Source organism: Phalangium opilio, unplaced genomic scaffold (genome assembly GCF_054372755.1).
Source record: "Phalangium opilio isolate 3A_F unplaced genomic scaffold, DU_Popi_V2 ptg000360l_1, whole genome shotgun sequence".
Lineage (NCBI taxonomy): Eukaryota > Metazoa > Arthropoda > Arachnida > Opiliones > Phalangiidae > Phalangium > Phalangium opilio.
This window is the reverse complement of record NW_028324230.1, coordinates 2,218,630-2,236,731: the sequence shown is the minus strand read 5'-3', so window position 1 is coordinate 2,236,731 and position 18,102 is coordinate 2,218,630. Positions and strand designations below refer to the sequence as shown.

The window sequence follows — 18,102 nt, the reverse complement described above, 5'->3', positions numbered from 1 at the left end:
CTTTTAAATTCCTATAGATATGAAAAAAGCAAACATATTTTCTTTTTGTTATTGTTTTAAAAAGATGAAGGTCAATTTGTCTCACTTAATTTAAATTCGAATTATTATGTAGCACTCTCGGCAACGGCCATATCACACTGAAAACACCGGTTCTCGTCGGATCACCGAAGTTAAGCAGCGTCGAGCGCAGTCAGTACTTGGGAGGGAGACCACTTAGGAACACTGCGTGCCGTTGGCTTTTTCACTTTTTTTCCCTCTTTTAAATTCCTATAGATATGAAAAAAGCAAACATATTTTCTTTTTGTTATTGTTTTAAAAAGATGAAGGTGAATTTGTCTCACTTAATTTAATTTCGAATTATTAAATAGCACTCTCGGCAACGGCCATATCACGCTGAAAACACCGGTTCTCGTCGGATCACCGAAGTTAAGCAGCGTCGAGCGCAGTCAGTACTTGGGAGAGAGACCACTTAGGAACACTGCGTGCCGTTGGCTTTTTCACTTTTTTTCCTCTTTTAAATTCCTATAGATATGAAAAAAGCAAACATATTTTCTTTTTGTTATTGTTTTAAGAAGATGAAGGTCAATTTGTCTCACTTAATTTAAATTCGAATTATTATCTAGCACTCTCGGCAACGGCCATATCACGCTGAAAACACCGGTTCTCGTCGGATCACCGAAGTTAAACAGCGTCGAGCGCAGTCAGTAGTTGGGAGGGAGACCACTTAGGAACACTGCGTGCCGTTGGCTTTTTCACTTTTTTTTCCTCTTTTAAATTCCTATAGATATGAAAAAAGCAAACATATTTTCTTTTTGTTATTGTTTTAAAAAGATGAAGGTCAATTTGTCTCACTTAATTTAAATTCGAATTATTATCTAGCACTCTCGGCAACGGCCATATCACGCTGAAAACACCGGTTCTCGTCCGATCACCGAAGTTAAGCAGCGTCGAGCGCAGTCAGTACTTGGAAACTTTGCGTGCCGTTGGCTTTTTCACTTTTATTTCCTCTTTTAAATTCCATGAGATATGAAAAAAGCAAACATATCTTCTTTTTCTTATTGATTTATAAAGATGAAGGTTAATTAAATTCGAATTATTAAATAGCACTCTCGGCAACGGCCATATCACGCTGAAAACACCGGTTCTCGTCCGATAACCGAAGTTAAGCAGCGTCGAGCGCAGTCAGTACTTGGGAGGGAGACCACTTAGGAACACTGCGCGCCGTTGGCTTTTTCACTTTTTTTTCCTCTTTTAAATTCCAATAGATATGAAAAAAGCCAACATATTTTCTTTTTGTTATTGTTTTAAAAAGATGGTCAATTTGTCTCACTTAATTTAAATTCGAATTATTATCTAGCACTCTCGGCAACGGCCATATCACGCTGAAAACCCCGGTTCTCGTCGGATCACCGAAGTTAAGCAGCGTCGAGCGCAGTCAGTACTTGGGAGGGAGACCACTTAGGAACACTGCGTGCCGTTGGCTTTTTCACTTTTTTTTCCTCTTTTAAATTCCTATAGATATGAAAAAAGCAAACATATTTTCTTTTTGTTATTGTTTTAAAAAGATGAAGGTCAATTTGTCTCACTTAATTTAAATTCGAATTATTATCTAGCACTCTCGGCAAAGGCCATATCACGCTGAAAACACCGGTTCTCGTCGGATCACCGAAGTTAAGCAGCGTCGAGCGCAGTCAGTACTTGGGAGGGAGACCACTTAGGAACACTGCGTGCCGTTGGCTTTTTCACTTTTTTTTCCTCTTTTAAATTCCTATAGATATGAAAAAAGCAAACATATTTTCTTTTTGTTATTGTTTTAAAAAGATGAAGGTCAATTTGTCTCACTTAATTTAAATTCGAATTATTATCTAGCACTCTCGGCAACGGCCATATCACGCTGAAAACACCGGTTCTCGTCCGATCACCGAAGTTAAGCAGCGTCGAGCGCAGTCAGTACTTGGAAACTTTGCGTGCCGTTGGCTTTTTCACTTTTATTTCCTCTTTTAAATTCCATGAGATATGAAAAAAGCAAACATATCTTCTTTTTCTTATTGATTTATAAAGATGAAGGTTAATTAAATTCGAATTATTAAATAGCACTCTCGGTAACGGCCATATCACGCTGAAAACACCGGTTCTCGTCCGATAACCGAAGTTAAGCAGCGTCGAGCGCAGTCAGTACTTGGGAGGGAGACCACTTAGGAACACTGCGCGCCGTTGGCTTTTTCACTTTTTTTTCCTCTTTTAAATTCCAATAGATATGAAAAAAGCCAACATATTTTCTTTTTGTTATTGTTTTAAAAAGATGAAGGTTAATTTGTCTCACTTAATTTAAATTCGAATTATTAAATAGCACTCTCGGCAACGGCCATATCACGCTGAAAACACCGGTTCTCGTGCGATCACCGAAGTTAAGCAGCGTCGAGCGCAGTCAGTACTGGGAGGAGACCACTTAGGAACACTGCGTGCCGTTGGCTTTTTCACTTTTTTTTCCTCTTTTAAATTCCTATAGATATGAAAAAAGCAAACATATTTTCTTTTTGTTATTGTTTTAAAAAGGTCAATTTGTCTCACTTAATTTAAATTCGAATTATTATCTAGCACTCTCGGCAACGGCCATATCACGCTGAAAACACCGGTTCTCGTCGGATCACCGAAGTTAAGCAGCGTCGAGCGCAGTCAGTACTTGGGAGGGAGACCACTTAGGAACACTGCGCGCCGTTGGTTTTTTCACTTTTTTTTCCTCTTTTAAATTCCAATAGATATGAAAAAAGCCAACATATTTTCTTTTTGTTATTGTTTTAAAAAGATGAAGGTTAATTTGTCTCACTTAATTTAAATTCGAATTATTAAATAGCACTCTCGGCAACGGCCATATCACGCTGAAAACACCGGTTCTCGTGCGATCACCGAAGTTAAGCAGCGTCGAGCGCAGTCAGTACTGGGAGGAGACCACTTAGGAACACTGCGTGCCGTTGGCTTTTTCACTTTTTTTTCCTCTTTTAAATTCCAATAGATATGAAAAAAGCCAACATATTTTCTTTTTGTTATTGTTTTAAAAAGATGAAGGTTAATTTGTCTCACTTAATTTAAATTCGAATTATTAAATAGCACTCTCGGCAACGGCCATATCACGCTGAAAACACCGGTTCTCGTGCGATCACCGAAGTTAAGCAGCGTCGAGCGCAGTCAGTACTGGGAGGAGACCACTTAGGAACACTGCGTGCCGTTGGCTTTTTCACTTTTTTTTCCTCTTTTAAATTCCTATAGATATGAAAAAAGCAAACATATTTTCTTTTTGTTATTGTTTTAAAAAGGTCAATTTGTCTCACTTAATTTAAATTCGAATTATTATCTAGCACTCTCGGCAACGGCCATATCACGCTGAAAACACCGGTTCTCGTCGGATCACCGAAGTTAAGCAGCGTCGAGCGCAGTCAGTACTTGGGAGGGAGACCACTTAGGAACACTGCGCGCCGTTGGTTTTTTCACTTTTTTTTCCTCTTTTAAATTCCAATAGATATGAAAAAAGCCAACATATTTTCTTTTTGTTATTGTTTTAAAAAGATGAAGGTTAATTTGTCTCACTTAATTTAAATTCGAATTATTATCTAGCACTCTCGGCAACGGCCATATCACGCTGAAAACACCGGTTCTCGTCGGATCACCGAAGTTAAGCAGCGTCAAGCGCAGTCAGTACTTGGGAGGGAGACCACTTAGGAACACTGCGCGCCGTTGGTTTTTTCACTTTTTTTTCCTCTTTTAAATTCCTATAGATATGAAAAAAGCAAACATATTTTCTTTTTGTTATTGTTTTAAAAAGATGAAGGTTAATTTGTCTCACTTAATTTAAATTCGAATTATTATCTAGCACTCTCGGTAACGGCCATATCACGCTGAAAACACCGGTTCTCGCCGGATCACCGAAGTTAAGCAGCGTCTAGCGCAGTCAGTACTTGGGAGGGAGACCACTTAGGAACACTGCGTGCCGTTGGCTTTTTCACTTTTTTTTCCTCTTTTAAATTCCTATAGATATGAAAAAAGCAAACATATTTTCTTTTTGTTATTGTTTTAAAAAGATGAAGGTCAATTTGTTTCACTTAATTTAAATTCGAATTATTATCTAGCACTCTCGGCAACGGCCATATCACGCTGAAAACACCGGTTCTCGTCCGATCACCGAAGTTAAGCAGCGTCGAGCGCAGTCAGTACTGGAAGGAGACCACTTAGCAACACTGCGTGCCGTTGGCTTTTTCACTTTTTTTTCCTCTTTTAAATTCCTATAGATATGAAAAAAGCAAACATATTTTCTTTTTGTTATTGTTTTAAAAAGATGAAGGTCAATTTGTTTCACTTAATTTAAATTCGAATTATTATCTAGCACTCTCGGCAACGGCCATATCACGCTGAAAACACCGGTTCTCGTCCGATCACCGAAGTTAAGCAGCGTCGAGCGCAGTCAGTACTGGAAGGAGACCACTTAGCAACACTGCGTGCCGTTGGCTTTTTCACTTTTTTTTCCTCTTTTAAATTCCTATAGATATGAAAAAAGCAAACATATTTTCTTTTTGTTATTGTTTTAAAAAGATGGTCAATTTGTCTCACTTAATTTAAATTCGAATTATTATCTAGCACTCTCGGTAACGGCCATATCACGCTGAAAACACCGGTTCTCGTCGGATCACCGAAGTTAAGCAGCGTCGAGCGCAGTCAGTACTTGGGAGGGAGACCACTTAGGAACACTGCGTGCCGTTGGCTTTTTCACTTTTTTTTCCTCTTTTAAATTCCAATAGATATGAAAAAAGCAAACATATTTTCTTTTTGTTATTGTTTTAAAAAGATGATGGTTATTTTGTCTCACTTAATTTAAATTCGAGTTATTATCTAGCACTCTCGGCAACGGCCATATCACGCTGAAAACACCGGTTCTCGTCGGATCACCGAAGTTAAGCAGCGTCGAGCGCAGTCAGTACTTGGGAGGGAGACCACTTAGGAACACTGCGTGCCGTTGGCTTTTTCACTTTTTTTTCCTCTTTTAAATTCCAATAGATATGAAAAAAGCAAACATATTTTCTTTTTGTTATTGTTTTAAAAAGATGATGGTTAATTTGTCTCACTTAATTTAAATTCGAATTATTATCTAGCACTCTCGGCAACGGCCATATCACGCTGAAAACGCCGGTTCTCGTCGGATCACCGAAGTTAAGCAGCGTCGAGCGCAGTCAGTACTTGGGAGGGAGACCACTTAGGAACACTGCGTGCCGTTGGGTTTTTCACTTTTTTTTCCTCTTTTAAATTCCTATATATATGAAAAAAGCAAACATATTTTCTTTTTGTTATTGATTTAAAAAGATGAAGGTCAATTTGTCTCACTTAATTTAAATTCGAATTATTATCTAGCACTCTCGGCAACGGCCATATCACGCTGAAAACACCGGTTCTCGTCGGATCACCGAAGTTAAGCAGCGTCGAGCGCAGTCAGTACTTGGGAGGGAGACCACTTAGGAACACTGCGTGCCGTTGGCTTTTTCACTTTTTTTTCCTCTTTTAAATTCCAATAGATATGAAAAAAAGCAAACATATTTTCTTTTTGTTATTGTTTTAAAAAGATGGTCAATTTGTCTCACTTAATTTAAATTCGAATTATTATCTAGCACTCTCGGTAACGGCCATATCACGCTGAAAACACCGGTTCTCCTCGGATCACCGAAGTTAAGCAGCGTCGAGCGCAGTCAGTACTTGGGAGGGAGACCACTTAGGAACACTGCGTGCCGTTGGCTTTTTCACTTTTTTTTCCTCTTTTAAATTCCTATAGATATGAAAAAAGCAAACATATTTTCTTTTTGTTATTGTTTTATAAAGATGAAGGTCAATTTGTTTCACTTAATTTAAATTCGAATTATTATCTAGCACTCTCGGCAACGGCCATATCACGCTGAAAACACCGGTTCTCGTCCGATCACCGAAGTTAAGCAGCGTCGAGCGCAGTCAGTACTTGGGAGGGAGACCACTTAGGAACACTGCGTGCCGTTGGCTTTTTCACTTTTTTTTCCTCTTTTAAATTCCTATAGATATGAAAAAAGCAAACATATTTTCTTTTTGTTATTGATTTAAAAAGATGAAGGTCAATTTGTCTCACTTAATTTAAATTCGAATTATTATCTAGCACTCTCGGCAACGGCCATATCACGCTGAAAACACCGGTTCTCGTCGGATCACCGAAGTTAAGCAGCGTCGAGCGCAGTCAGTACTTGGGAGGGAGACCACTTAGGAACACTGCGTGCCGTTGGCTTTTTCACTTTTTTTTCCTCTTTTAAATTCCAATAGATATGAAAAAAAGCAAACATATTTTCTTTTTGTTATTGATTTAAAAAGATGGTCAATTTGTCTCACTTAATTTAAATTCGAATTATTATCTAGCACTCTCGGTAACGGCCATATCACGCTGAAAACACCGGTTCTCGTCGGATCACCGAAGTTAAGCAGCGTCGAGCGCAGTCAGTACGTGGGAGGGAGACCACTTAGGAACACTGCGTGCCGTTGGCTTTTTCACTTTTTTTTCCTCTTTTAAATTCCTATAGATATGAAAAAAGCAAAAATATTTTCTTTTTGTTATTGTTTTAAAAAGATGAAGGTCAATTTGTTTCACTTAATTTAAATTCGAATTATTATCTAGCACTCTCGGCAACGGCCATATCACGCTGAAAACACCGGTTCTCGTCGGATCACCGAAGTTAAGCAGCGTCGAGCGCAGTCAGTACGTGGGAGGGAGACCACTTAGGAACACTGCGTGCCGTTGGCTTTTTCACTTTTTTTTCCTCTTTTAAATTCCAATAGATATGAAAAAAGCCAACATATTTTCTTTTTGTTATTGTTTTAAAAAGGTCAATTTGTCTCACTTAATTTAAATTCGAATTATTATCTAGCACTCTCGGCAACGGCCATATCACGCTGAAAACACCGGTTCTCGTCGGATCACCGAAGTTAAGCAGCGTCGAGCGCAGTCAGTACTTGGGAGGGAGACCACTTAGGAACACTGCGCGCCGTTGGTTTTTTCACTTTTTTTTCCTCTTTTAAATTCCAATAGATATGAAAAAAGCCAACATATTTTCTTTTTGTTATTGTTTTAAAAAGATGAAGGTTAATTTGTCTCACTTAATTTAAATTCGAATTATTAAATAGCACTCTCGGCAACGGCCATATCACGCTGAAAACACCGGTTCTCGTCCGATCACCGAAGTTAAGCAGCGTCGAGCGCAGTCAGTACTGGAAGGAGACCACTTAGCAACACTGCGTGCCGTTGGCTTTTTCACTTTTTTTTCCTCTTTTAAATTCCTATAGATATGAAAAAAGCAAACATATTTTCTTTTTGTTATTGTTTTAAAAAGATGGTCAATTTGTCTCACTTAATTTAAATTCGAATTATTATCTAGCACTCTCGGTAACGGCCATATCACGCTGAAAACACCGGTTCTCGTCGGATCACCGAAGTTAAGCAGCGTCGAGCGCAGTCAGTACTTGGGAGGGAGACCACTTAGGAACACTGCGTGCCGTTGGCTTTTTCACTTTTTTTTCCTCTTTTAAATTCCAATAGATATGAAAAAAGCAAACATATTTTCTTTTTGTTATTGTTTTAAAAAGATGATGGTTATTTTGTCTCACTTAATTTAAATTCGAGTTATTATCTAGCACTCTCGGCAACGGCCATATCACGCTGAAAACACCGGTTCTCGTCGGATCACCGAAGTTAAGCAGCGTCGAGCGCAGTCAGTACTTGGGAGGGAGACCACTTAGGAACACTGCGTGCCGTTGGCTTTTTCACTTTTTTTTCCTCTTTTAAATTCCAATAGATATGAAAAAAGCAAACATATTTTCTTTTTGTTATTGTTTTAAAAAGATGATGGTTAATTTGTCTCACTTAATTTAAATTCGAATTATTATCTAGCACTCTCGGCAACGGCCATATCACGCTGAAAACGCCGGTTCTCGTCGGATCACCGAAGTTAAGCAGCGTCGAGCGCAGTCAGTACTTGGGAGGGAGACCACTTAGGAACACTGCGTGCCGTTGGGTTTTTCACTTTTTTTTCCTCTTTTAAATTCCTATATATATGAAAAAAGCAAACATATTTTCTTTTTGTTATTGATTTAAAAAGATGAAGGTCAATTTGTCTCACTTAATTTAAATTCGAATTATTATCTAGCACTCTCGGCAACGGCCATATCACGCTGAAAACACCGGTTCTCGTCGGATCACCGAAGTTAAGCAGCGTCGAGCGCAGTCAGTACTTGGGAGGGAGACCACTTAGGAACACTGCGTGCCGTTGGCTTTTTCACTTTTTTTTCCTCTTTTAAATTCCAATAGATATGAAAAAAAGCAAACATATTTTCTTTTTGTTATTGTTTTAAAAAGATGGTCAATTTGTCTCACTTAATTTAAATTCGAATTATTATCTAGCACTCTCGGTAACGGCCATATCACGCTGAAAACACCGGTTCTCGTCGGATCACCGAAGTTAAGCAGCGTCGAGCGCAGTCAGTACTTGGGAGGGAGACCACTTAGGAACACTGCGTGCCGTTGGCTTTTTCACTTTTTTTTCCTCTTTTAAATTCCTATAGATATGAAAAAAGCAAACATATTTTCTTTTTGTTATTGTTTTATAAAGATGAAGGTCAATTTGTTTCACTTAATTTAAATTCGAATTATTATCTAGCACTCTCGGCAACGGCCATATCACGCTGAAAACACCGGTTCTCGTCCGATCACCGAAGTTAAGCAGCGTCGAGCGCAGTCAGTACTTGGGAGGGAGACCACTTAGGAACACTGCGTGCCGTTGGCTTTTTCACTTTTTTTTTCCTCTTTTAAATTCCTATAGATATGAAAAAAGCAAACATATTTTCTTTTTGTTATTGATTTAAAAAGATGAAGGTCAATTCGTCTCACTTAATTTAAATTCGAATTATTATCTAGCACTCTCGGCAACGGCCATATCACGCTGAAAACACCGGTTCTCGTCGGATCACCGAAGTTAAGCAGCGTCGAGCGCAGTCAGTACTTGGGAGGGAGACCACTTAGGAACACTGCGTGCCGTTGGCTTTTTCACTTTTTTTTCCTCTTTTAAATTCCAATAGATATGAAAAAAAGCAAACATATTTTCTTTTTGTTATTGTTTTAAAAAGATGGTCAATTTGTCTCACTTAATTTAAATTCGAATTATTATCTAGCACTCTCGGTAACGGCCATATCACGCTGAAAACACCGGTTCTCGTCGGATCACCGAAGTTAAGCAGCGTCGAGCGCAGTCAGTACGTGGGAGGGAGACCACTTAGGAACACTGCGTGCCGTTGGCTTTTTCACTTTTTTTTCCTCTTTTAAATTCCTATAGATATGAAAAAAGCAAAAATATTTTCTTTTTGTTATTGTTTTAAAAAGATGAAGGTCAATTTGTTTCACTTAATTTAAATTCGAATTATTATCTAGCACTCTCGGCAACGGCCATATCACGCTGAAAACACCGGTTCTCGTCGGATCACCGAAGTTAAGCAGCGTCGAGCGCAGTCAGTACGTGGGAGGGAGACCACTTAGGAACACTGCGTGCCGTTGGCTTTTTCACTTTTTTTTCCTCTTTTAAATTCCAATAGATATGAAAAAAGCAAACATATTTTCTTTTTGTTATTGTTTTAAAAAGATGATGGTTAATTTGTCTCACTTAATTTAAATTCGAATTATTATCTAGCACTCTCGGCAACGGCCATATCACGCTGAAAACGCCGGTTCTCGTCGGATCACCGAAGTTAAGCAGCGTCGAGCGCAGTCAGTACTTGGGAGGGAGACCACTTAGGAACACTGCGTGCCGTTGGGTTTTTCACTTTTTTTTCCTCTTTTAAATTCCTATATATATGAAAAAAGCAAACATATTTTCTTTTTGTTATTGATTTAAAAAGATGAAGGTCAATTTGTCTCACTTAATTTAAATTCGAATTATTATCTAGCACTCTCGGCAACGGCCATATCACGCTGAAAACACCGGTTCTCGTCGGATCACCGAAGTTAAGCAGCGTCGAGCGCAGTCAGTACTTGGGAGGGAGACCACTTAGGAACACTGCGTGCCGTTGGCTTTTTCACTTTTTTTTCCTCTTTTAAATTCCAATAGATATGAAAAAAAGCAAACATATTTTCTTTTTGTTATTGTTTTAAAAAGATGGTCAATTTGTCTCACTTAATTTAAATTCGAATTATTATCTAACACTCTCGGTAACGGCCATATCACGCTGAAAACACCGGTTCTCGTCGGATCACCGAAGTTAAGCAGCGTCGAGCGCAGTCAGTACTTGGGAGGGAGACCACATAGGAACACTGCGTGCCGTTGGCTTTTTCACTTTTTTTTCCTCTTTTAAATTCCTATAGATATGAAAAAAGCAAACATATTTTCTTTTTGTTATTGTTTTATAAAGATGAAGGTCAATTTGTTTCACTTAATTTAAATTCGAATTATTATCTAGCACTCTCGGCAACGGCCATATCACGCTGAAAACACCGGTTCTCGTCCGATCACCGAAGTTAAGCAGCGTCGAGCGCAGTCAGTACTTGGGAGGGAGACCACTTAGGAACACTGCGTGCCGTTGGCTTTTTCACTTTTTTTTCCTCTTTTAAATTCCTATAGATATGAAAAAAGCAAACATATTTTCTTTTTGTTATTGTTTTAAAAAGATGGTCAATTTGTCTCACTTAATTTAAATTCGAATTATTATCTAGCACTCTCGGTAACGGCCATATCACGCTGAAAACACCGGTTCTCGTCGGATCACCGAAGTTAAGCAGCGTCGAGCGCAGTCAGTACTTGGGAGGGAGACCACATAGGAACACTGCGTGCCGTTGGCTTTTTCACTTTTTTTTCCTCTTTTAAATTCCTATAGATATGAAAAAAGCAAACATATTTTCTTTTTGTTATTGTTTTATAAAGATGAAGGTCAATTTGTTTCACTTAATTTAAATTCGAATTATTATCTAGCACTCTCGGCAACGGCCATATCACGCTGAAAACACCGGTTCTCGTCCGATCACCGAAGTTAAGCAGCGTCGAGCGCAGTCAGTACTTGGGAGGGAGACCACTTAGGAACACTGCGTGCCGTTGGCTTTTTCACTTTTTTTTCCTCTTTTAAATTCCTATAGATATGAAAAAAGCAAACATATTTTCTTTTTGTTATTGATTTAAAAAGATGAAGGTCAATTTGTCTCACTTAATTTAAATTCGAATTATTATCTAGCACTCTCGGCAACGGCCATATCACGCTGAAAACACCGGTTCTCGTCGGATCACCGAAGTTAAGCAGCGTCGAGCGCAGTCAGTACTTGGGAGGGAGACCACTTAGGAACACTGCGTGCCGTTGGCTTTTTCACTTTTTTTTCCTCTTTTAAATTCCAATAGATATGAAAAAAAGCAAACATATTTTCTTTTTGTTATTGTTTTAAAAAGATGGTCAATTTGTCTCACTTAATTTAAATTCGAATTATTATCTAGCACTCTCGGTAACGGCCATATCACGCTGAAAACACCGGTTCTCGTCGGATCACCGAAGTTAAGCAGCGTCGAGCGCAGTCAGTACGTGGGAGGGAGACCACTTAGGAACACTGCGTGCCGTTGGCTTTTTCACTTTTTTTTCCTCTTTTAAATTCCTATAGATATGAAAAAAGCAAAAATATTTTCTTTTTGTTATTGTTTTATAAAGATGAAGGTCAATTTGTTTCACTTAATTTAAATTCGAATTATTATCTAGCACTCTCGGCAACGGCCATATCACGCTGAAAACACCGGTTCTCGTCCGATCACCGAAGTTAAGCAGCGTCGAGCGCAGTCAGTACTTGGGAGGGAGACCACTTAGGAACACTGCGTGCCGTTGGCTTTTTCACTTTTTTTTCCTCTTTTAAATTCCTATAGATATGAAAAAAGCAAACATATTTTCTTTTTGTTATTGTTTTAAAAAGATGAAGGTCAATTTGTTTCACTTAATTTAAATTCGAATTATTATCTAGCACTCTCGGCAACGGCCATATCACGCTGAAAACACCGGTTCTCGTCCGATCACCGAAGTTTAGCAGCGTCGAGCGCAGTCAGTACTGGGAGGAGACCACTTAGGAACACTGCGTGCCGTTGGCTTTTTCACTTTTTTTTCCTCTTTTAAATTCCTATAGATATGAAAAAAGCAAACATATTTTCTTTTTGTTATTGTTTTAAAAAGATGGTCAATTTGTCTCACTTAATTTAAATTCGAATTATTATCTAGCACTCTCGGTAACGGCCATATCACGCTGAAAACACCGGTTCTCGTCGGATCACCGAAGTTAAGCAGCGTCAAGCGCAGTCAGTACTTGGGAGGGAGACCACTTAGGAACACTGCGTGCCGTTGGCTTTTTCACTTTTTTTTCCTCTTTTAAATTCCAATAGATATGAAAAAAGCAAACATATTTTCTTTTTGTTATTGTTTTAAAAAGATGATGGTTAATTTGTCTCACTTAATTTAAATTCGAGTTATTATCTAGCACTCTCGGCAACGGCCATATCACGCTGAAAACACCGGTTCTCGTCGGATCACCGAAGTTAAGCAGCGTCGAGCGCAGTCAGTACTTGGGAGGGAGACCACTTAGGAACACTGCGTGCCGTTGGCTCTTTCACTTTTTTTTCCTCTTTTAAATTCCTATAGATATGAAAAAAGCAAACATATTTTCTTTTTGTTATTGTTTTATAAAGATGAAGGTCAATTTGTTTCACTTAATTTAAATTCGAATTATTATCTAGCACTCTCGGCAACGGCCATATCACGCTGAAAACACCGGTTCTCGTCCGATCACCGAAGTTAAGCAGCGTCGAGCGCAGTCAGTACTTGGGAGGGAGACCACTTAGGAACACTGCGTGCCGTTGGCTTTTTCACTTTTTTTTTCCTCTTTTAAATTCCTATAGATATGAAAAAAGCAAACATATTTTCTTTTTGTTATTGTTTTAAAAAGATGAAGGTCAATTTGTTTCACTTAATTTAAATTCGAATTATTATCTAGCACTCTCGGCAACGGCCATATCACGCTGAAAACACCGGTTCTCGTCCGATCACCGAAGTTTAGCAGCGTCGAGCGCAGTCAGTACTGGGAGGAGACCACTTAGGAACACTGCGTGCCGTTGGCTTTTTCACTTTTTTTTCCTCTTTTAAATTCCTATAGATATGAAAAAAGCAAACATATTTTCTTTTTGTTATTGTTTTAAAAAGATGGTCAATTTGTCTCACTTAATTTAAATTCGAATTATTATCTAGCACTCTCGGTAACGGCCATATCACGCTGAAAACACCGGTTCTCGTCGGATCACCGAAGTTAAGCAGCGTCGAGCGCAGTCAGTACTTTTGAGGGAGACCACTTAGGAACACTGCGTGCCGTTGGCTTTTTCACTTTTTTTTCCTCTTTTAAATTCCAATAGATATGAAAAAAGCAAACATATTTTCTTTTTGTTATTGTTTTAAAAAGATGATGGTTAATTTGTCTCACTTAATTTAAATTCGAATTATTATCTAGCACTCTCGGCAACGGCCATATCACGCTGAAAACACCGGTTCTCGTCGGATCACCGAAGTTAAGCAGCGTCGAGCGCAGTCAGTACTTGGGAGGGAGACCACTTAGGAACACTGCGTGCCGTTGGGTTTTTCACTTTTTTTTCCTCTTTTAAATTCCTATAGATATGAAAAAAGCAAACATATTTTCTTTTTGTTATTGTTTTAAAAAGATGAAGGTCAATTTGTCTCACTTAATTTAAATTCGAATTATTATCTAGCAATCTCGGCAACGGCCATATCACGCTGAAAACACCGGTTCTCGTCGGATCACCGAAGTTAAGCAGCGTCGAGCGCAGTCAGTACTTGGGAGGGAGACCACTTAGGAACACTGCGTGCCGTTGGCTTTTTCACTTTTTTTTCCTCTTTTAAATTCCAATAGATATGAAAAAAGCAAACATATTTTCTTTTTGTTATTGTTTCAAAAAGATGAAGGTTAATTTGTCTCACTTCATTTAAATTCGAATTATTAAATAGCACTCTCGGCAACGGCCATATCACGCAGAAAACACCGGTTCTCGTGCGATCACCGAAGTTAAGCAGCGTCGAGCGCAGTCACTACTGGGAGGAGACCACTTAGGAACACTGCGTGCCGTTGGCTTTTTCACTTTTTTTTCCTCTTTTAAATTCCTATAGATATGAAAAAAGCAAACATATTTTCTTTTTGTTATTGTTTTAAAAAGATGGTCAATTTGTCTCACTTAATTTAAATTCGAATTATTATCTAGCACTCTCGGCAACGGCCATATCACGCTGAAAACACCGGTTCTCGTCCGATCACCGAAGTTAAGCAGCGTCGAGCGCAGTCAGTACTTGGGAGGGAGACCACTTAGGAACACTGCGTGCCGTTGGCTTTTTCACTTTTTTTTCCTCTTTTAAATTCCTATAGATATGAAAAAAGCAAACATATTTTCTTTTTGTTATTGTTTTAAAAAGATGGTCAATTTGTCTCACTTAATTTAAATTCGAATTATTATCTAGCACTCTCGGTAACGGCCATATCACGCTGAAAACACCGGTTCTCGTCGGATCACCGAAGTTAAGCAGCGTCGAGCGCAGTCAGTACTTGGGAGGGAGACCACATAGGAACACTGCGTGCCGTTGGCTTTTTCACTTTTTTTTCCTCTTTTAAATTCCTATAGATATGAAAAAAGCAAACATATTTTCTTTTTGTTATTGTTTTATAAAGATGAAGGTCAATTTGTTTCACTTAATTTAAATTCGAATTATTATCTAGCACTCTCGGCAACGGCCATATCACGCTGAAAACACCGGTTCTCGTCCGATCACCGAAGTTAAGCAGCGTCGAGCGCAGTCAGTACTTGGGAGGGAGACCACTTAGGAACACTGCGTGCCGTTGGCTTTTTCACTTTTTTTTCCTCTTTTAAATTCCTATAGATATGAAAAAAGCAAACATATTTTCTTTTTGTTATTGATTTAAAAAGATGAAGGTCAATTTGTCTCACTTAATTTAAATTCGAATTATTATCTAGCACTCTCGGCAACGGCCATATCACGCTGAAAACACCGGTTCTCGTCGGATCACCGAAGTTAAGCAGCGTCGAGCGCAGTCAGTACTTGGGAGGGAGACCACTTAGGAACACTGCGTGCCGTTGGCTTTTTCACTTTTTTTTCCTCTTTTAAATTCCAATAGATATGAAAAAAAGCAAACATATTTTCTTTTTGTTATTGTTTTAAAAAGATGGTCAATTTGTCTCACTTAATTTAAATTCGAATTATTATCTAGCACTCTCGGTAACGGCCATATCACGCTGAAAACACCGGTTCTCGTCGGATCACCGAAGTTAAGCAGCGTCGAGCGCAGTCAGTACGTGGGAGGGAGACCACTTAGGAACACTGCGTGCCGTTGGCTTTTTCACTTTTTTTTCCTCTTTTAAATTCCTATAGATATGAAAAAAGCAAAAATATTTTCTTTTTGTTATTGTTTTATAAAGATGAAGGTCAATTTGTTTCACTTAATTTAAATTCGAATTATTATCTAGCACTCTCGGCAACGGCCATATCACGCTGAAAACACCGGTTCTCGTCCGATCACCGAAGTTAAGCAGCGTCGAGCGCAGTCAGTACTTGGGAGGGAGACCACTTAGGAACACTGCGTGCCGTTGGCTTTTTCACTTTTTTTTCCTCTTTTAAATTCCTATAGATATGAAAAAAGCAAACATATTTTCTTTTTGTTATTGTTTTAAAAAGATGAAGGTCAATTTGTTTCACTTAATTTAAATTCGAATTATTATCTAGCACTCTCGGCAACGGCCATATCACGCTGAAAACACCGGTTCTCGTCCGATCACCGAAGTTTAGCAGCGTCGAGCGCAGTCAGTACTGGGAGGAGACCACTTAGGAACACTGCGTGCCGTTGGCTTTTTCACTTTTTTTTCCTCTTTTAAATTCCTATAGATATGAAAAAAGCAAACATATTTTCTTTTTGTTATTGTTTTAAAAAGATGGTCAATTTGTCTCACTTAATTTAAATTCGAATTATTATCTAGCACTCTCGGTAACGGCCATATCACGCTGAAAACACCGGTTCTCGTCGGATCACCGAAGTTAAGCAGCGTCAAGCGCAGTCAGTACTTGGGAGGGAGACCACTTAGGAACACTGCGTGCCGTTGGCTTTTTCACTTTTTTTTCCTCTTTTAAATTCCAATAGATATGAAAAAAGCAAACATATTTTCTTTTTGTTATTGTTTTAAAAAGATGATGGTTAATTTGTCTCACTTAATTTAAATTCGAGTTATTATCTAGCACTCTCGGCAACGGCCATATCACGCTGAAAACACCGGTTCTCGTCGGATCACCGAAGTTAAGCAGCGTCGAGCGCAGTCAGTACTTGGGAGGGAGACCACTTAGGAACACTGCGTGCCGTTGGCTTTTTCACTTTTTTTTTCCTCTTTTAAATTCCTATAGATATGAAAAAAGCAAACATATTTTCTTTTTGTTATTGTTTTAAAAAGATGAAGGTCAATTTGTTTCACTTAATTTAAATTCGAATTATTATCTAGCACTCTCGGCAACGGCCATATCACGCTGAAAACACCGGTTCTCGTCCGATCACCGAAGTTTAGCAGCGTCGAGCGCAGTCAGTACTGGGAGGAGACCACTTAGGAACACTGCGTGCCGTTGGCTTTTTCACTTTTTTTTCCTCTTTTAAATTCCTATAGATATGAAAAAAGCAAACATATTTTCTTTTTGTTATTGTTTTAAAAAGATGGTCAATTTGTCTCACTTAATTTAAATTCGAATTATTATCTAGCACTCTCGGTAACGGCCATATCACGCTGAAAACACCGGTTCTCGTCGGATCACCGAAGTTAAGCAGCGTCGAGCGCAGTCAGTACTTGGGAGGGAGACCACTTAGGAACACTGCGTGCCGTTGGCTTTTTCACTTTTTTTTCCTCTTTTAAATTCCAATAGATATGAAAAAAGCAAACATATTTTCTTTTTGTTATTGTTTTAAAAAGATGATGGTTAATTTGTCTCACTTAATTTAAATTCGAATTATTATCTAGCACTCTCGGCAACGGCCATATCACGCTGAAAACACCGGTTCTCGTCGGATCACCGAAGTTAAGCAGCGTCGAGCGCAGTCAGTACTTGGGAGGGAGACCACTTAGGAACACTGCGTGCCGTTGGGTTTTTCACTTTTTTTTCCTCTTTTAAATTCCTATAGATATGAAAAAAGCAAACATATTTTCTTTTTGTTATTGTTTTAAAAAGATGAAGGTCAATTTGTCTCACTTAATTTAAATTCGAATTATTATCTAGCAATCTCGGCAACGGCCATATCACGCTGAAAACACCGGTTCTCGTCGGATCACCGAAGTTAAGCAGCGTCGAGCGCAGTCAGTACTTGGGAGGGAGACCACTTAGGAACACTGCGTGCCGTTGGCTTTTTCACTTTTTTTTCCTCTTTTAAATTCCAATAGATATGAAAAAAGCAAACATATTTTCTTTTTGTTATTGTTTCAAAAAGATGAAGGTTAATTTGTCTCACTTCATTTAAATTCGAATTATTAAATAGCACTCTCGGCAACGGCCATATCACGCAGAAAACACCGGTTCTCGTGCGATCACCGAAGTTAAGCAGCGTCGAGCGCAGTCACTACTGGGAGGAGACCACTTAGGAACACTGCGTGCCGTTGGCTTTTTCACTTTTTTTTCCTCTTTTAAATTCCTATAGATATGAAAAAAGCAAACATATTTTCTTTTTGTTATTGTTTTAAAAAGATGGTCAATTTGTCTCACTTAATTTAAATTCGAATTATTATCTAGCACTCTCGGCAACGGCCATATCACGCTGAAAACACCGGTTCTCGTCCGATCACCGAAGTTAAGCAGCGTCGAGCGCAGTCAGTACTTGGGAGGGAGACCACTTAGGAACACTGCGTGCCGTTGGCTTTTTCACTTTTTTTTCCTCTTTTAAATTCCTATAGATATGAAAAAAGCAAACATATTTTCTTTTTGTTATTGTTTTAAAAAGATGAAGGTCAA

General features: G+C 38.7%; 30 non-coding genes and 41 pseudogenes across 30 annotated transcripts; all 71 read left to right on the top strand.

The window, feature by feature from the left end:
• Positions 1-119: 119 nt before the first annotated feature.
• LOC149597585 (5S ribosomal RNA) lies at positions 120-238 on the top strand (annotated as a pseudogene).
• A 137-nt stretch (positions 239-375) lies between these two features.
• Positions 376-494, top strand: LOC149597584 (5S ribosomal RNA; annotated as a pseudogene).
• A 136-nt stretch (positions 495-630) lies between these two features.
• LOC149597583 (5S ribosomal RNA) lies at positions 631-749 on the top strand (annotated as a pseudogene).
• A 137-nt stretch (positions 750-886) lies between these two features.
• LOC149597582 (5S ribosomal RNA) lies at positions 887-989 on the top strand (annotated as a pseudogene).
• A 122-nt stretch (positions 990-1,111) lies between these two features.
• LOC149597581 (5S ribosomal RNA) lies at positions 1,112-1,230 on the top strand (annotated as a pseudogene).
• Positions 1,231-1,364: 134 nt separating this feature from the next.
• On the top strand, positions 1,365-1,483 carry LOC149597580 (5S ribosomal RNA; annotated as a pseudogene).
• A 137-nt stretch (positions 1,484-1,620) lies between these two features.
• Positions 1,621-1,739, top strand: LOC149597579 (5S ribosomal RNA; annotated as a pseudogene).
• Positions 1,740-1,876: 137 nt separating this feature from the next.
• Positions 1,877-1,979, top strand: LOC149597578 (5S ribosomal RNA; annotated as a pseudogene).
• Positions 1,980-2,101: 122 nt separating this feature from the next.
• Positions 2,102-2,220, top strand: LOC149597577 (5S ribosomal RNA; annotated as a pseudogene).
• Positions 2,221-2,357: 137 nt separating this feature from the next.
• LOC149597576 (5S ribosomal RNA) lies at positions 2,358-2,474 on the top strand (annotated as a pseudogene).
• A 131-nt stretch (positions 2,475-2,605) lies between these two features.
• Positions 2,606-2,724, top strand: LOC149597575 (5S ribosomal RNA; annotated as a pseudogene).
• Positions 2,725-2,861: 137 nt separating this feature from the next.
• On the top strand, positions 2,862-2,978 carry LOC149597574 (5S ribosomal RNA; annotated as a pseudogene).
• Positions 2,979-3,115: 137 nt separating this feature from the next.
• LOC149597573 (5S ribosomal RNA) lies at positions 3,116-3,232 on the top strand (annotated as a pseudogene).
• Positions 3,233-3,363: 131 nt separating this feature from the next.
• LOC149597572 (5S ribosomal RNA) lies at positions 3,364-3,482 on the top strand (annotated as a pseudogene).
• Positions 3,483-3,619: 137 nt separating this feature from the next.
• LOC149597571 (5S ribosomal RNA) lies at positions 3,620-3,738 on the top strand (annotated as a pseudogene).
• A 137-nt stretch (positions 3,739-3,875) lies between these two features.
• Positions 3,876-3,994, top strand: LOC149597570 (5S ribosomal RNA; annotated as a pseudogene).
• Positions 3,995-4,131: 137 nt separating this feature from the next.
• On the top strand, positions 4,132-4,248 carry LOC149597569 (5S ribosomal RNA; annotated as a pseudogene).
• A 137-nt stretch (positions 4,249-4,385) lies between these two features.
• LOC149597568 (5S ribosomal RNA) lies at positions 4,386-4,502 on the top strand (annotated as a pseudogene).
• A 134-nt stretch (positions 4,503-4,636) lies between these two features.
• LOC149597567 (5S ribosomal RNA) lies at positions 4,637-4,755 on the top strand. Its single transcript, XR_016378729.1, has one exon. It is a non-coding gene; the product is annotated as a 5S ribosomal RNA (ribosomal RNA).
• A 137-nt stretch (positions 4,756-4,892) lies between these two features.
• LOC149597566 (5S ribosomal RNA) lies at positions 4,893-5,011 on the top strand. Its single transcript, XR_016377954.1, has one exon. It is a non-coding gene; the product is annotated as a 5S ribosomal RNA (ribosomal RNA).
• Positions 5,012-5,148: 137 nt separating this feature from the next.
• On the top strand, positions 5,149-5,267 carry LOC149597565 (5S ribosomal RNA; annotated as a pseudogene).
• Positions 5,268-5,404: 137 nt separating this feature from the next.
• LOC149597564 (5S ribosomal RNA) lies at positions 5,405-5,523 on the top strand. Its single transcript, XR_016377953.1, has one exon. It is a non-coding gene; the product is annotated as a 5S ribosomal RNA (ribosomal RNA).
• A 135-nt stretch (positions 5,524-5,658) lies between these two features.
• On the top strand, positions 5,659-5,777 carry LOC149597563 (5S ribosomal RNA; annotated as a pseudogene).
• Positions 5,778-5,914: 137 nt separating this feature from the next.
• Positions 5,915-6,033, top strand: LOC149597562 (5S ribosomal RNA). Its single transcript, XR_016379035.1, has one exon. It is a non-coding gene; the product is annotated as a 5S ribosomal RNA (ribosomal RNA).
• A 137-nt stretch (positions 6,034-6,170) lies between these two features.
• Positions 6,171-6,289, top strand: LOC149597561 (5S ribosomal RNA). Its single transcript, XR_016377952.1, has one exon. It is a non-coding gene; the product is annotated as a 5S ribosomal RNA (ribosomal RNA).
• Positions 6,290-6,424: 135 nt separating this feature from the next.
• LOC149597560 (5S ribosomal RNA) lies at positions 6,425-6,543 on the top strand (annotated as a pseudogene).
• A 137-nt stretch (positions 6,544-6,680) lies between these two features.
• On the top strand, positions 6,681-6,799 carry LOC149597559 (5S ribosomal RNA; annotated as a pseudogene).
• Positions 6,800-6,930: 131 nt separating this feature from the next.
• On the top strand, positions 6,931-7,049 carry LOC149597558 (5S ribosomal RNA; annotated as a pseudogene).
• Positions 7,050-7,186: 137 nt separating this feature from the next.
• On the top strand, positions 7,187-7,303 carry LOC149597557 (5S ribosomal RNA; annotated as a pseudogene).
• Positions 7,304-7,437: 134 nt separating this feature from the next.
• Positions 7,438-7,556, top strand: LOC149597556 (5S ribosomal RNA). The gene has a single exon (XR_016378728.1). It is a non-coding gene; the product is annotated as a 5S ribosomal RNA (ribosomal RNA).
• A 137-nt stretch (positions 7,557-7,693) lies between these two features.
• On the top strand, positions 7,694-7,812 carry LOC149597555 (5S ribosomal RNA). The gene has a single exon (XR_016377951.1). It is a non-coding gene; the product is annotated as a 5S ribosomal RNA (ribosomal RNA).
• Positions 7,813-7,949: 137 nt separating this feature from the next.
• LOC149597554 (5S ribosomal RNA) lies at positions 7,950-8,068 on the top strand (annotated as a pseudogene).
• Positions 8,069-8,205: 137 nt separating this feature from the next.
• On the top strand, positions 8,206-8,324 carry LOC149597553 (5S ribosomal RNA). The gene has a single exon (XR_016377949.1). It is a non-coding gene; the product is annotated as a 5S ribosomal RNA (ribosomal RNA).
• A 135-nt stretch (positions 8,325-8,459) lies between these two features.
• On the top strand, positions 8,460-8,578 carry LOC149597552 (5S ribosomal RNA). The gene has a single exon (XR_016378726.1). It is a non-coding gene; the product is annotated as a 5S ribosomal RNA (ribosomal RNA).
• Positions 8,579-8,715: 137 nt separating this feature from the next.
• On the top strand, positions 8,716-8,834 carry LOC149597551 (5S ribosomal RNA). The gene has a single exon (XR_016379023.1). It is a non-coding gene; the product is annotated as a 5S ribosomal RNA (ribosomal RNA).
• A 138-nt stretch (positions 8,835-8,972) lies between these two features.
• Positions 8,973-9,091, top strand: LOC149597550 (5S ribosomal RNA). The gene has a single exon (XR_016377948.1). It is a non-coding gene; the product is annotated as a 5S ribosomal RNA (ribosomal RNA).
• Positions 9,092-9,226: 135 nt separating this feature from the next.
• Positions 9,227-9,345, top strand: LOC149597549 (5S ribosomal RNA; annotated as a pseudogene).
• Positions 9,346-9,482: 137 nt separating this feature from the next.
• On the top strand, positions 9,483-9,601 carry LOC149597548 (5S ribosomal RNA; annotated as a pseudogene).
• A 137-nt stretch (positions 9,602-9,738) lies between these two features.
• Positions 9,739-9,857, top strand: LOC149597547 (5S ribosomal RNA; annotated as a pseudogene).
• A 137-nt stretch (positions 9,858-9,994) lies between these two features.
• Positions 9,995-10,113, top strand: LOC149597546 (5S ribosomal RNA). Its single transcript, XR_016377947.1, has one exon. It is a non-coding gene; the product is annotated as a 5S ribosomal RNA (ribosomal RNA).
• Positions 10,114-10,248: 135 nt separating this feature from the next.
• LOC149597545 (5S ribosomal RNA) lies at positions 10,249-10,367 on the top strand. The gene has a single exon (XR_016378651.1). It is a non-coding gene; the product is annotated as a 5S ribosomal RNA (ribosomal RNA).
• A 137-nt stretch (positions 10,368-10,504) lies between these two features.
• LOC149597544 (5S ribosomal RNA) lies at positions 10,505-10,623 on the top strand. The gene has a single exon (XR_016379012.1). It is a non-coding gene; the product is annotated as a 5S ribosomal RNA (ribosomal RNA).
• Positions 10,624-10,757: 134 nt separating this feature from the next.
• Positions 10,758-10,876, top strand: LOC149597543 (5S ribosomal RNA). The gene has a single exon (XR_016378650.1). It is a non-coding gene; the product is annotated as a 5S ribosomal RNA (ribosomal RNA).
• A 137-nt stretch (positions 10,877-11,013) lies between these two features.
• Positions 11,014-11,132, top strand: LOC149597542 (5S ribosomal RNA). Its single transcript, XR_016379001.1, has one exon. It is a non-coding gene; the product is annotated as a 5S ribosomal RNA (ribosomal RNA).
• A 137-nt stretch (positions 11,133-11,269) lies between these two features.
• On the top strand, positions 11,270-11,388 carry LOC149597541 (5S ribosomal RNA). The gene has a single exon (XR_016377946.1). It is a non-coding gene; the product is annotated as a 5S ribosomal RNA (ribosomal RNA).
• Positions 11,389-11,523: 135 nt separating this feature from the next.
• Positions 11,524-11,642, top strand: LOC149597540 (5S ribosomal RNA; annotated as a pseudogene).
• Positions 11,643-11,779: 137 nt separating this feature from the next.
• Positions 11,780-11,898, top strand: LOC149597539 (5S ribosomal RNA). Its single transcript, XR_016378989.1, has one exon. It is a non-coding gene; the product is annotated as a 5S ribosomal RNA (ribosomal RNA).
• A 137-nt stretch (positions 11,899-12,035) lies between these two features.
• LOC149597538 (5S ribosomal RNA) lies at positions 12,036-12,152 on the top strand (annotated as a pseudogene).
• A 134-nt stretch (positions 12,153-12,286) lies between these two features.
• Positions 12,287-12,405, top strand: LOC149597537 (5S ribosomal RNA; annotated as a pseudogene).
• A 137-nt stretch (positions 12,406-12,542) lies between these two features.
• Positions 12,543-12,661, top strand: LOC149597536 (5S ribosomal RNA). The gene has a single exon (XR_016377945.1). It is a non-coding gene; the product is annotated as a 5S ribosomal RNA (ribosomal RNA).
• Positions 12,662-12,798: 137 nt separating this feature from the next.
• LOC149597535 (5S ribosomal RNA) lies at positions 12,799-12,917 on the top strand. The gene has a single exon (XR_016378977.1). It is a non-coding gene; the product is annotated as a 5S ribosomal RNA (ribosomal RNA).
• Positions 12,918-13,055: 138 nt separating this feature from the next.
• LOC149597534 (5S ribosomal RNA) lies at positions 13,056-13,172 on the top strand (annotated as a pseudogene).
• A 134-nt stretch (positions 13,173-13,306) lies between these two features.
• On the top strand, positions 13,307-13,425 carry LOC149597533 (5S ribosomal RNA; annotated as a pseudogene).
• A 137-nt stretch (positions 13,426-13,562) lies between these two features.
• On the top strand, positions 13,563-13,681 carry LOC149597532 (5S ribosomal RNA; annotated as a pseudogene).
• A 137-nt stretch (positions 13,682-13,818) lies between these two features.
• LOC149597531 (5S ribosomal RNA) lies at positions 13,819-13,937 on the top strand. Its single transcript, XR_016377944.1, has one exon. It is a non-coding gene; the product is annotated as a 5S ribosomal RNA (ribosomal RNA).
• Positions 13,938-14,074: 137 nt separating this feature from the next.
• On the top strand, positions 14,075-14,191 carry LOC149597530 (5S ribosomal RNA; annotated as a pseudogene).
• A 134-nt stretch (positions 14,192-14,325) lies between these two features.
• Positions 14,326-14,444, top strand: LOC149597529 (5S ribosomal RNA). Its single transcript, XR_016378966.1, has one exon. It is a non-coding gene; the product is annotated as a 5S ribosomal RNA (ribosomal RNA).
• Positions 14,445-14,578: 134 nt separating this feature from the next.
• LOC149597528 (5S ribosomal RNA) lies at positions 14,579-14,697 on the top strand. The gene has a single exon (XR_016378648.1). It is a non-coding gene; the product is annotated as a 5S ribosomal RNA (ribosomal RNA).
• A 137-nt stretch (positions 14,698-14,834) lies between these two features.
• On the top strand, positions 14,835-14,953 carry LOC149597527 (5S ribosomal RNA). The gene has a single exon (XR_016378955.1). It is a non-coding gene; the product is annotated as a 5S ribosomal RNA (ribosomal RNA).
• Positions 14,954-15,090: 137 nt separating this feature from the next.
• On the top strand, positions 15,091-15,209 carry LOC149597526 (5S ribosomal RNA). The gene has a single exon (XR_016377943.1). It is a non-coding gene; the product is annotated as a 5S ribosomal RNA (ribosomal RNA).
• A 135-nt stretch (positions 15,210-15,344) lies between these two features.
• LOC149597525 (5S ribosomal RNA) lies at positions 15,345-15,463 on the top strand (annotated as a pseudogene).
• Positions 15,464-15,600: 137 nt separating this feature from the next.
• On the top strand, positions 15,601-15,719 carry LOC149597524 (5S ribosomal RNA). Its single transcript, XR_016378944.1, has one exon. It is a non-coding gene; the product is annotated as a 5S ribosomal RNA (ribosomal RNA).
• A 137-nt stretch (positions 15,720-15,856) lies between these two features.
• On the top strand, positions 15,857-15,973 carry LOC149597523 (5S ribosomal RNA; annotated as a pseudogene).
• A 134-nt stretch (positions 15,974-16,107) lies between these two features.
• Positions 16,108-16,226, top strand: LOC149597522 (5S ribosomal RNA; annotated as a pseudogene).
• Positions 16,227-16,363: 137 nt separating this feature from the next.
• On the top strand, positions 16,364-16,482 carry LOC149597521 (5S ribosomal RNA). The gene has a single exon (XR_016377942.1). It is a non-coding gene; the product is annotated as a 5S ribosomal RNA (ribosomal RNA).
• A 138-nt stretch (positions 16,483-16,620) lies between these two features.
• Positions 16,621-16,737, top strand: LOC149597520 (5S ribosomal RNA; annotated as a pseudogene).
• Positions 16,738-16,871: 134 nt separating this feature from the next.
• Positions 16,872-16,990, top strand: LOC149597519 (5S ribosomal RNA). The gene has a single exon (XR_016378725.1). It is a non-coding gene; the product is annotated as a 5S ribosomal RNA (ribosomal RNA).
• Positions 16,991-17,127: 137 nt separating this feature from the next.
• LOC149597518 (5S ribosomal RNA) lies at positions 17,128-17,246 on the top strand (annotated as a pseudogene).
• Positions 17,247-17,383: 137 nt separating this feature from the next.
• LOC149597517 (5S ribosomal RNA) lies at positions 17,384-17,502 on the top strand. The gene has a single exon (XR_016377941.1). It is a non-coding gene; the product is annotated as a 5S ribosomal RNA (ribosomal RNA).
• Positions 17,503-17,639: 137 nt separating this feature from the next.
• LOC149597516 (5S ribosomal RNA) lies at positions 17,640-17,756 on the top strand (annotated as a pseudogene).
• Positions 17,757-17,890: 134 nt separating this feature from the next.
• LOC149597515 (5S ribosomal RNA) lies at positions 17,891-18,009 on the top strand. Its single transcript, XR_016378933.1, has one exon. It is a non-coding gene; the product is annotated as a 5S ribosomal RNA (ribosomal RNA).
• Positions 18,010-18,102: the final 93 nt, after the last annotated feature.